Source organism: Otolemur garnettii, unplaced genomic scaffold (assembly GCF_000181295.1).
Source record: "Otolemur garnettii isolate 467f Iridium unplaced genomic scaffold, OtoGar3 scaffold00067, whole genome shotgun sequence".
In the NCBI taxonomy this organism is placed as follows: domain Eukaryota; kingdom Metazoa; phylum Chordata; class Mammalia; order Primates; family Galagidae; genus Otolemur; species Otolemur garnettii.
In genome coordinates this window covers 8560590-8572855 of record NW_003852462.1, presented here as the reverse complement: position 1 = coordinate 8572855, position 12266 = coordinate 8560590, and the positions used below count along the sequence as shown (strand labels likewise).

General features: G+C 40.3%; 1 protein-coding gene across 1 annotated transcript in view; it reads right to left on the bottom strand.

Moving 5' to 3' along the window:
- MIIP (migration and invasion inhibitory protein) overlaps positions 1-9691 on the bottom strand; it is a 20032-nt gene extending 10341 nt beyond the window's left edge. Inside the window, exon 1 of the mRNA XM_003793286.3 lies at positions 9641-9691. The gene's annotated coding sequence lies outside the window, so the exon portion shown is untranslated. The remainder of the gene's footprint in view (positions 1-9640) is intronic.
- Positions 9692-12266: the final 2575 nt, after the last annotated feature.

Below are 12266 nucleotides of genomic sequence, written 5' to 3'. Positions count from 1 at the left end.
CATTCCTAACCTGAATGGAAATGTTTTCAATTTTACACCATTCAATATGATATTGGCTGTGGGTTTTCTGTAGATGGCCTCTATCAGTTTAAGAAATTTCCTTTCTATACGTCTATGTTTTCTTAAGTGTTCTGATCATGAAAGGATACTGGATATTATCAAAGGCTTTTTCTGTGTCAATTGAGAGAATCATATGATCTGTGTTTTTTATTTTATTGATGTGATGTATTATATGTATAAATTTGCATATGTTTGCGTGGTTTTCCCTGTAATCCTGGAATAAAACCAACTTGATTGTGGTGTATAATTTTTTTAATGTGTTGTTGAATTCTGTTTGCTAAGATCTTATTGAGTATTTTTGCATCAATATTCATTAATAATATTGGCCTATAATTTTCTTTCTTTGTTAGAGCCTTTCCTGCTTTAAGGATTGGGGTGATTTTGCTTCATAGAATGTGTTGGGAAGTATTTCTTCTTTTTCCATGCTTTGGAAAAAGTTGTATAATATAGGTACTAGTTCCTCTTGAAAGGTTTGATAGAATTCGAATGTGAAGCTGTCTGGTCCCGGACTTTTCTTTTTGGGGTGATTTCATATTGTTGATGCTATTTCAGTGATTGATATAGGTCTATTCAAGATTTCTAATTATTTCTGGTTGAGTCTAGGAAGGTGGTGTGCTTCCAGGTATTGGTCCATTTCCTTCAGATTTTCATATTTCTGGGAATAAAGATTTTGTAGTAATCATTGAGGATTTTTGAATTTCTGAGATTTCTGTTGTTATTTCTCCTTTATCATTTCTGATAGACGGTATTAGAGATTTTATTTTTCTGTTTCTGGTTAAGTTGGCCAAAATTTTATCAATTTTGTTAATCTTTTCAAAAAACCAACTTTTTGTTTTTTTGATCTTCTGAATGATTCTTTTGTTTTCAATTTCTTTTAATTTTGTCCTAATTTTGGTTATTTATTTTCTTCTGCTGGGTTTGGGGTTGGAATGTTCTTCCTTTTCCAGTTACTTGAGATGATCTATTAAGTTATTGGCTTTCTCTCTTTCTGTTTCCTTGATGAAGGCTTCCAATGCTATAAATTTCCTTCTTAGGAATTCCTTTATATTATCCCACAAGTTTTGATAATTTGTGTCTTCATTATCATTTTGTTCCAAAAATTTGGCGATTTTCTTCTTAATCTTGTCTTTGATCCAGCTTTCATTCAGCCTAAGATTATTTAGTTTCTCATGACTTTGTTTGAGTCTGAAGATTCCTGTTGCTTTTTAGTTCAACATTCATTCCATGGTGATCCAAGAAGTTACAAGGAATAATTTCTATTCTATTTTCTGAGGTTGGACTTATGTCCTAGGATATGATCTATTTTAGAGGATGATCTGTGGGCTGATGAGAAAAATGTATATTTAGTTTTATTAGGTTGAAATGCTCTGTAGAGGTCTGTGGAGTCCATTTGTTCTAGGGTCAGATTTAAGTCTAATATTTCTTTGTTTAATTTCTTCTTGGAGGAGAGATCCAAAAGTGTCAAAGGGGTGTTAAAATATCCAACTATTATAGTGCAGGAAGATATCAAGTTGTTCATATCCATTAGGGTTTGCTTTGTAAGTTGAGGAACATTCTGATAGGGTGAATAATGTTAATTATCAAAACCTCTTCATGTTAGATGTTTCCCTTGACAAATATGTAGTGACCGTCCTTATCCTTCTTTATCTTTGTCAATTTAAAGCCAATAGTATCTTCAACTAAAATTGCAACCCGTGCTTTTTTCTGGTTTCCATTTGCCCTGTATTGTAAAAGTCCTTCCCTTCACCCTGAGTCTATTTTTATCCTTTAAGGTATGATGAGATTCTAGGATACAGCAGATATCCAGTCTGAGTTTATGTAGCCAGTCATCCAGCCTGTGCCTCTTTAGAGGGCAATGTAAACCATTCACATTAATTGAGAGAATACATAAGTCTGGTTGTGTTTGGGGTATCATGATTTTTGGATGTCCAATGGACATTTTTAATCCTTTCACCATTATGGAAGTTGGGTTTTGTTCAAAAGTTTCTGGGTGAGTTTACTTTGGAGATAGAACATTGTGATGGTCATTGTGGAGGATGGGTCTGAGAATATCCTGGAGAGCTGGTTTAGTTACGGCAAATTTCTTCAACATTTGTATGTCCTTGAAGCATTTAATTTCTCCATCACAAATGAAACTCAGTATAGCTGGATACAGGATCCTGGGCTAAAAGTTGTTTTGTTTTAGGAGATTAAAGGTTGTTGACCATCCTCTTCTGACTTGAAATGTTTTGGCTGGGAAATCTGCAGTCATTCTGATATTTCTCTCTTTGTAGGTGATGTTTTTCTTAAGTCTGGCTGCTTGCAGAATCTTCTCCTTCATCTTAACTTTGGCAACGTTAATCAAAAGGAGTGTCTAGGAGATGTTTTATTTGGATTGAGTCTTGCTGGTGTTCTGAGAATGTCTACTATCTTTATCTCTTGCAATGCTTGGAAATTCTCCTCCAAGATCTCTTGGAGTAGAGCATCTGTACATTTAGGACCATCCTCCTCTCCTTTGGGAATTCCTATAAGACAAATGTTTGATCTTTTGGATTGATCCACAGCTCTTTCAGGGAATGATCAGTTTTTGCACTCCATTTGTCTGCCTCTTTGAGCATTTGGGAATGTTCAAAAGCTTTGTCCTCAGTTTCATAGACCCTTTCTTCTGACTGGTCAACTCTATTACTGGGGAGTCTACTGTATTTTGGAGCTCCTCAACTAACTTTTTTGTTTTCTTGAGCTCTGCTATCTTCTTTCTCATTATGTCTCTATCTTTGGTGACTTTGTCTTTGAATTCATTAATTTCTTGAGACAATCTTTAGAATTCAATTTCTATCTTTTCTTCCATTCTATTTATCTTATTTGCCATCCATATTCTGAATTGGATTTCTGACATTGCTGCCATCTGTCTGTGCATAACATCTTCAGTTGTATCTCCTTTGTCATTTCTTGGGGGGTTGATCTACTCAAGTTATTTATGTTGTCAGAGTTCTTCTGTTGGGTTTTCACCATGTTTATTTTCCACCATTTGGTTATTAGAATTGATAAGGTGAGACTGAATAATTGGGGTTCCCAGGTAGTAGAGACAACTCCTTACCAAAGTGCTAGGCTTTGTAATTGTGGCTTATCTCCTACAGCCTTACAAAGGCCCCTTTCAGAGTTTTGGCTGGAGACTCTGAGGACCTACTTGGTGAGATAGTGCAAGCTAGCTGTGTTTTGATATCAGCCAACTCTACCCTATCCTAAGAAGCCACAGTATTAGGTTTAAATCTTGGCTATGAAGAGATACAGCTGTGGTGCCCAGCCCCCACCCTTCAGTTCTTTTCTGATACAGAACTTTTAAGGTCAGCCTCAGAATGTCCTTGACTAGACAGCCTCAAACATGAGTTCCAATTAAATTGTCTCAGTGCAAACCCTGCTCAACAGAAAGAGATTCAAAGGTTTCCAACTGTACAATTGGAGCCAGGGATCCATGCCCCTGCCCACCAGATTCAGTCCACACTGTTGTCTGCTTCTCTGCTCACAGGCCCAGTTGGAGCCAGGGGCCAGGCCCCCGCCCACCAGTCTCAGTCCACACTGAACTAGCCTCTGCCTGCCAGACCAGTTGGAGTCAGGGGACCCTGCTCCTGCCTGACAATCTCAGTCCACTGTCTGGCAAGCCTCGGTTCGCAGGCTTCGTTAGAGTCAGGGCACCACACTCTGCCCTTAGGTCTCAGTCTTCACCTTATAAGCCTCTGCTCACCACCCAGCTGGAGACAGGGGACCATGTCCTTGCCCTAAGGTCTCAGTCCATGTCTGATAAGCCTCTGCCTGCAGGCTCAGCAGGGGCTGGGGACCAGCCCTGCCTGCCAAACTCAATCCACATGGGGCAATCACATTCCCACTGTAAATGCTGTCAGAACTGTGGGGTTTGCACTCTGTCCCACCAGACACAGCCCAAACCAAGGGTCAACACCACCAATGGCTGGGCATAGTCATAACCAGGGGACTGCTCCTCCAGCCAAGCGTCCCTTTCTTCCCACACCCTCTTTAATACCCATTAGTCACAAATTCCATCCTGATGGTTGGTGGTCCACACTATGCCCAGATCTCTCAGGAAAAGACCAAACACTTTGCACTCTCCAGGGGGTGAAACTTCAGACTGCCATGCAAGGGGGGGAAGATGGAATGGGAGTTTAGACTTGTGGGGAGAAAATAACTGTTCAATTTTATCCCTGGTGAGGTGGCATCTAGGTTCATAAGTGGGACCTCCCTGGAGAAAGAGACTGGTGCTTAGTGGCTCTCTCCAGCAAGGTAAAATGAGAGATCTTTTCTTTCCTGCTTTCTTACAGATAGCCTGTGGCAGGCCTCCTGTCCTCTAGTCAATAGGCTTTGTACCTATAATTTATTTTCTTAAATGTTCTTCCTTGGAGTTACAGCTTGCCAAACTTCTTTCTTGGCTCAGCTCCTCACCTTTGGCTTCATAGAGTCTGATTCCACCCAGTTTTTCTCCCTCTGGTCGGGAGCCTTTGTTGAGGTTGCTACCAGTTGGTCATCTTCCTAGAATCTGCTTCATATTTTTTTTAAGTGGGCAAGTGATGTGAACAGAACCCTCACTGAAGAAAACAGACAAATGGCCAACAGACACAGAAAAAAAAAATTCTCATTGTCTCTAATCTTTAGAGAAATGCAAATGAAAACCACCCTGAGATATCACCTAAGCCCAGTGAGAATGGCCTACATCATAAATTCCCAAAGCTGCAGATACTGGTGTGGAAGTTGAGAGAAGGGAACACTTTTACACTACTGGTAGAATTGCAAAATAATACAGGTTCTATGGAAAGAAGTATGGAGAATCCTTAAAAAACTAGAAGTAAACCTTCCATTTGATCCCACAATCCCATTACTAGGTATCTACCCAGAAGAACAAAAATCATTTTACCATAAATATATTTTCATTAGAGTGTTCTTCAGAGTTCAGTTCATAATCACTAAGTTGTGGAATCAATACAACTGCCCATCAACATATAAATGGATTAAAAAGCTGTCGTATATGTATACTATGGAATAATATTCAGGTGTTAAAAAATATTTGTTATTTTAAATTCCCAACTTGATCACTTCTAAATCTTGTTCTGTTGCTTCTTTGTGGCATATTTAATTTTTAGTTGTAAGACACATTGCATAGAGCAGTAGAGTACAAAGTAGACTTTACAGCTAGAAATGAGCGTACCTTGTGTCTTGATAAACCTTTAGTGTGGGGATTTTAGTTATTCTAGTCAGGAGTTGATCTGGATTTGGGTTTTATATTGCTAAATTCCTTCCAAACATTTTAGCATTACTTTCTGTTGAGATCCATTTCATTAAGGGGATTTTCTCTTTGAACCTGTTCTCAGAGTCTTCCATTTGTCTCTCCCAGAATTAGAGTAGGCCAGGCATGTGTCCCTTATTGTCCGGGATCACTCTGAGTCTCAGGCGGGTACTAAGGGCCAGGATCTCAGGGATGAGGCTTGTCAGTAATCCTATACTTCTCCTAGTGGCAAGGAATCTGTAATGGTGGGGGCCTTAGTAACTCCCCCAAAGTAGAAGATGTTGTTGCTGTTCTCTTCTTCCTTCTATGAGTTTTCACCTCTGATTGAAGGCCCCACAGAATGTGGTGCCCTTCTTCAGGGATTAAAGGTTTTCTTCAGCATAGGAGATAGTGGGGCAGAACCAGTGCAGAGGTTTCTGGCTTTCTTATGGTGGTTGCCACGCCTTTTCCCAGGCCTGCACCACAAGGGAGACTTTCTCAGTCTTCCTTCTTCACCTTCATTTGTAAAATCCTGGAAAGATCTATTGATAAGAGCCTAAAAATAAATGATGATACTTTTGAGTATTGATTTTGGATGTCTTATAATTTCGTCCTTTCATGTACACATCCTTTGGTAAATATTTTGGTTGAATTCTTCTTGTTTGCTTGTACAGTGTTCTGGTCCAGGTAAGCAAATGCTGTGTCTCCACTCTTCTAGCAGCACATGTTTTCCTTTAGACTTCAGTTTAGTTTCTTACCTTGAGATCTCAGGTTGATTGCTTGGAAACCAGCTATCCATTGGGTTAAAGAAAAATAGAAAATTTTCAAATTATTATTTTTTAAATTTTTGTTATAAGAGTGAGAGCCACACTCACCAGTTTTCCCCATTCTGAAAAGTAACTAGAAGTACCTCAAAATACATTTTTATTACTTTCCTTTAAATAGTAATTTGTCTTTAAAAGATTTTAACAAGCAAGGCCAAAGTAGTGATTTTTGTTTACCTACATGTTTGCAATTTTTGTGCTCTTTGTTCTTTTGATATCTCTAAATTTTTTAAAAATTTTATATCATTTTACTTCTGATTGAAGAATTTTCTTTAACATTCCCTGAAATGTAAAGCTTCTGGTGACATTTTTTTAGCCTTCATTTTTTAAAAATGTATTTTACTTTCAGTTTTAAAGGATACTTTTTCAGAGTATAGAATTCTAGTTTTTGTTTTTTTGTTTTTTTTCTCTTTTCCAGCATTTTAAAGATATTGGATCATCATCTTCTGGTGTGCATTGATTTTAGTGGAAATCAATGGTAATATGTATCATTGTTCATCAATATAACATATATTTTTTTCTCTAATTCATCTCAGGATGTCCTAGTGGCATTTAGAATAGAAATATCTGAAGCTTTCCAGATGTAAATGAGTGTCATAGAGAGACAGGTTTGTGTCTTTTGCAGAGGGAAGCTTCTGCAATGATGCCGAGGAAAGAAGCAGCTTGGTCATTAAAAGAAAATGAAGGAAAGTAGAGCTGGGTGTTCAACTTGTCCCTATGTGCTCAGGACTTTTCCAGTTTCGGCTCTAAAAACCGGCATTCAGAGACAGTTTGTCCAGCCCTATCTGTTTTCAAACTGAAAGTCCTGCATCTTGGGGAATTTCTCAGTCCCACACAAACCAGAATGGTTAGTTGTCCCACATCAGCTTATCTCTTTATTACAGTTTATACATCCCTTCCTCTCTAATCCATTGGCTACCAGCTTAATTCAGATCCTAGGCATTTTTATTTGGTTTGCAGTAATGAGCTGCTAAGTAGCTTTCATGCTGTTATCATTGGTCCCTATACATTGGCCAATTTTAGCAATCATTTTTAAGTATGCACAGCTTCTAAACTATATTTCTTGAAACTAGTTCTGTACCAGATTTGCCTTGAGACCAAAGCTCTCTCTCTGCTAGAACATTGGTGCCTATATGTTTGTTCTAATAGCTTAAGAGACCATGCCTAGGCTGTAGGTAACAATCTGATTATATAAAAGGCTGTGTTTTCAGATCCAATGTGCGTCAACTTCCAGTGTCAAACAGACTCCAAGGAACTTGGTGTTTTCTTTAGGGCAGTGGTTTTCAACCTTCCTAATGCTGTAGCCTTTTAATACAGTTCCTGTGGGTTGAAAACCACTGCTCTAGAGACTTGACAGTTTTTGCTGATTTCTAGCACTCATGTGGATGAGTAACTGCTGTGCTCTTTTTATGTCCAGGGGATTTAGAATGATCCTGGTTTCTCAGGTTGCTGCTTTAGGAACAAAAGTGAACTGTTCTAAGAAAAGAATGCTCATTAAAAAAGTACATACTGAATATGGTCTTTGGATGCAAAGAAAGTAAAAATAGTTAAGAAAGTGGAATGAATCTTGAATTAGTTTTTAGCTTTGTGGCTATTGAGAAGTTAGGGTACATTCCATTCTTTCATGGTTTGTGGTTACAGATAAGCCAAGTATTTTGGTCCTCTGATTTCTTGGATGGAAAGTTCTGGATATTTTTAAGTAAACCAGTTTTACGGAAATCCGAGAATTTTTCTATAGAAATTGGGACAATACAACTTACCTCAAAAAAAATCTTAAAATAAATAATGACAGTGGGATATACCAACTCATCAGCAGCACTTAAGGGAAGATTTCAATTCTTTCTGATATTGTCTATTTCCACTTAATGTCATCATTGCCAAAAACTTTTATAAAATAATCAAATCACTTAGCCATTTCAAAATTACATTGGGAATAGAATTTGGCAAATAAATTAACTTGAGGTCAGAAAAGCACAAACTTTGTAGATGAATTCATGGCCAAAAGATTGTTTGGTAAAATGGTTCTGAAATTATATGTTTCTTTGGTGGTGGATACCTTTTTTCAAATAAACTCTCATACAGATATGTACTATACAAAAGAAGAAAAGCAGCACTCCCGTGGATAAAGTATGGGAGCACAACTGCTCACCATTTCCCCTCCCCCAGCATTTACAGTTCTGTGAATAAAAGAGATGTATTAGAATTTATAATCAGATCGTACCAACTTTGCACAAAATTGTAATGTAACATACAAAAAATAACGTGTAAGAAATTGTTTCCCAAGTTATATTCCTGAAAAAAACACAGTGGAAATACACAGTTTTCCTATCAGCTTGAAATTGGATCTATTATGCATTATCATATTTCAAAAAGCTGAAAGGAAGTTTCCAAAAAGCCCATATTTCCATAAAGCCCAAATTTAAATATTTTTAAATTCTTGTATTAAAAACAACATTTGAATTATGCATAAAATACCTATTTGAAAAGGTGAACTGTTATATCTTTTAGATTTACCTTTTGTAATTAGAAAATGTTAGAGATTTTAATTCACAGATATAAAGGTTATTTTTATTTATTTATTTTTTTGCAGCTTTTGGCAGAGGCTGGATTTGAACCTGCCACCTCCGGCATATGGGCATATGGGGTCAGCGCCCCACTCCTCTGAGCCACAGGCACTGCCCCAGCACGTGTTTCCTTATCTTCCCAAAGAGAATAATTTCCCTTAATAACCTTAGCTATGAAATCAGACTAGCTTAATTTGCAGAAAACAATTACCACAAGTATGCAAATAAAAGCTTTATAACTTGGGAATCCAACACCAAACAACCTTCCAAAGGACTCATTCCTTCTTTCCTGCCCTCCCTTCCTTCCTCCTTCCTTCTTACACATGAAGAAACCAAATTTCAGAGATTAAGCAACCAAGTCACGAAGCTAGTAAGTGGCAAAGCCAAAATCTGAACCAAAATCTGGTTCCAGGGTCCAAGGTGTCAGAAAGTCTTTCCCGGGAAGTGCGGGGCGGGAAGGAGCGTGGGAAAGTTTCTCATCCTCCCAGCACCCCCGCCCGGCCCCGCAGAGATCCTCAGAGCCTGGAGGAGAGAGAAGCGACTACTGCACCTGCCCCCTCCGTGCCACCGCAAGGTGGGGGCGCAAGGAGCTGCAAGACTACGAGGACCAACAGCCCGAGCACTTTTAACTGGCCTAGCGACTCCGGGCCACACCTCTGCAGTCCAAGCGTCTGAGGGCTAAAGGGCTCAGCCTGCATCGCCCTGCATCGGCTCCAGCAGCGCTCTGGAAAAGTAAAGGCAGCAGCCGGAAGGCGACATTCCGCAGAGGCGCTGGGGTAGCTACAGGGACAAGCAGAGAGGGGGCCGCCAGGTCGGGACCTCCGAGAAAGGGACACTCAGCCCCCTCTTCTTCCACTACGGTCCCCGAGCCCTCCGTGGGAGTGCACGCGGAGCTCCCTGCCGGTCCCCTCCTCCCCAGCCGGCCCCCCAGCGCCCGAACTCACCCCTCGGAAGCCCCTAGGCTGCGTAGCCCCAGACGCGTCCCTAGGTGCCAAGCGCAGCGGCTGGGGGCGGGGCCTCCATCGACGTCCTAATTGGCCAGATGCGGGGCGGGGCCGGGGTGCCCGAAGGAGCGTTACTGAGCGGCAGTTTTCAACATGGGGGCGGGACTAACAGCTCGACTCAGCAGTCTATTGGTCAATTTCTGAGACCGGGGCAGGAAGTCAGCATCTTCGGAATGGACGGGCCCCGGAAGGGGATCTCCGATTGGTCAGGCCTGGGACAAGGCTGCGCCGCATTCAGCTAAGGGAGGCGTGGGTATCTGGGCTGTGTCTTCAGTTGGAAACTGTGGTGGCTGCTGCTGCTGCTGCACCGGCGGGGCAGGTGGCGGTGGGAGACCCATTTCTTCATACTTTAATTGAAATTTTCTTTTTTTTGAGACAGAGTCTCACTGTGTCGCCCTTAGTAGAGTGCTGTCGTGTCACAGCTCACAGCAACCTCAAACCCTTAGTCCTAAGCGATTCTCTTGCTTCAGCCTCCCAAATAGCTGGGATTACAGGCGCCCTCCACAACGCCCGGCTATTATAGAGACGAGGTCTCGCTCTGGCTTAGGCTGGTCTGCAACCTGTAAGCTAAGGAAATTCACCCTCCACGGCCTCCCGGAGTGCTAGGATTACAGGATCGAGCCACCGCACCCGCCCTTTCATTGAATTTTTTATAGAGTGCCTACGTAGTGTCGGGAGGCATTGTATTACGCAGTAGAAGGCAGAGAGGAATTGAGAGGGTCCCTGCCGGGAGAAAGGGGGGAGAGGAGCAGTAGGTAAGGTGATATATTAATATAGATACCTGTAATGCGGTCTACACCATTGGAGATTTTATGTTGAATGCCTACGAGGTTATGTGCCAAATTTGGGGGCCATCTATTTTTCCTATGCCAAAGCATTCTAGTCTCATAAATATGATTTAAGATTAGTATTATTGTCCCGTTTTATAGAAAAATCCATGAGGCTATAAGAGATGAAGTGACTTGCCAGAACATTTCAAAATCAATGTAATTCATCATATTAACAAAAAGGAGAACCATCTCCATAGATGCAGGAAAGTCCACCAAGAAATGTCCCTTTTTCTTAGTTGGAAAGGAGAGGTGCCATGGTTTGTCTTCTACTTTGGAGAGATGTTCTAGCATTTGACAAAATCCAACATTTCATTTCTGATTTTTATTTTTATTATTATTAATTTTTTTGAGACAGTCTCATTCCGTTGCCCTCAGTAGAGTGCTGTAGCATCACAGCTCACAGCAACTTCCAACTCTTGGGCTTAAGCGATTCTCTTGCCTCAGCCTCCTGAGTAGCTGGGACTACAGGCACCCACCACAACACCCAGCTACTTTTTGTTGCAGTTGCCACTGCAGTTTTAGCTGGCTGGGGCTGGGTTTGAACCCGCCATCCCCTGTATATGGGGCTGGCGCCCTACCTGCTGAGCCACAGGCGCCACCCCATTTCTGATTTTTAAAAAACGTCTAACTAGGAATGGAAAGGAACTTCCTCATCCTAATAAAAGGCATCTGTGAATTATAGCTAACAGCGCATTTCATAATAAAAGACTGCTTTCCCCCTAAATTCAGGAACAAACAAGGATATCTGCTCTTGCCACTTCTACCTTACACTAGCGTTCTAGCCAGTCCCATAAGGAATAACAATGAAAAAAAGCCTCTAGATTGGAAAGGAGTAACATTGTTTTTATTCACACACAACATGATAATAGAAAATCCCATGGAATCTACAAAAAAGCTGCTAGAATTGTTAATGAGTTTTGTAAGATCGCAGGATGCAAGATCAATATACAAAAATCAATTGTATTCTATGTGTTACCAATAAATATTCATAACTTGACATTTTTTTCGAACCTGAAAATTTTTAAAATACCATTTATAAAAGCATCAAGAAATACAAAAACAAAACTCTTAGAGATAAATATGACAAAATATATACAAGACCTACACCTTAAAAATTGTAAAACAATTTTGGGAGAAATTAAAGAAGATTTACATTTAAAAAAGATATACTGTGTTCATGGGTTAAAAGACACAATATTCTTAAGATGTCAATTTTTTCAAATTGACCTATAGACTTAATGCAATTCCAGTCAAAATCCCAGTAAGTTTTTCATGTAGAAATGGACAGTTTCTAAAACTCAAATGGGAACGAAAAAGACCTAGATAGCTAAAACAATTTTGAAAACAAAAAATAAAATCAGATGACCTATGTTACCTGCTTGAAGGTTTATTCTAAACTAAAGCACAGTAATCAAGAAAGTATAATATTGGCATTAAGTTAGACAAATAGATCAATGGAACAGAATATAAAGTCCAGATAGGGCTCAGCACCTGTGGCTCAAGTGGCTAAGGCGCCAGCCACATACACCTGAGCTGGCGGGTTCAAATCCAGCCCAGGCCTGCCAAACAACAATAATGGCTGCAACCAAAAAATAGTCGGGCATTGTGGCAGGTGCCTATAGTCCCAGCTACTTGGGAGGCTGAGGCAGGAGAACGCTTGAGCCCCATAGTTTGAGGTTGCTGTGAGCTGTGACACCACAGCACTCAACCCCAGCGCAACTGAGACTCTGTCTCAA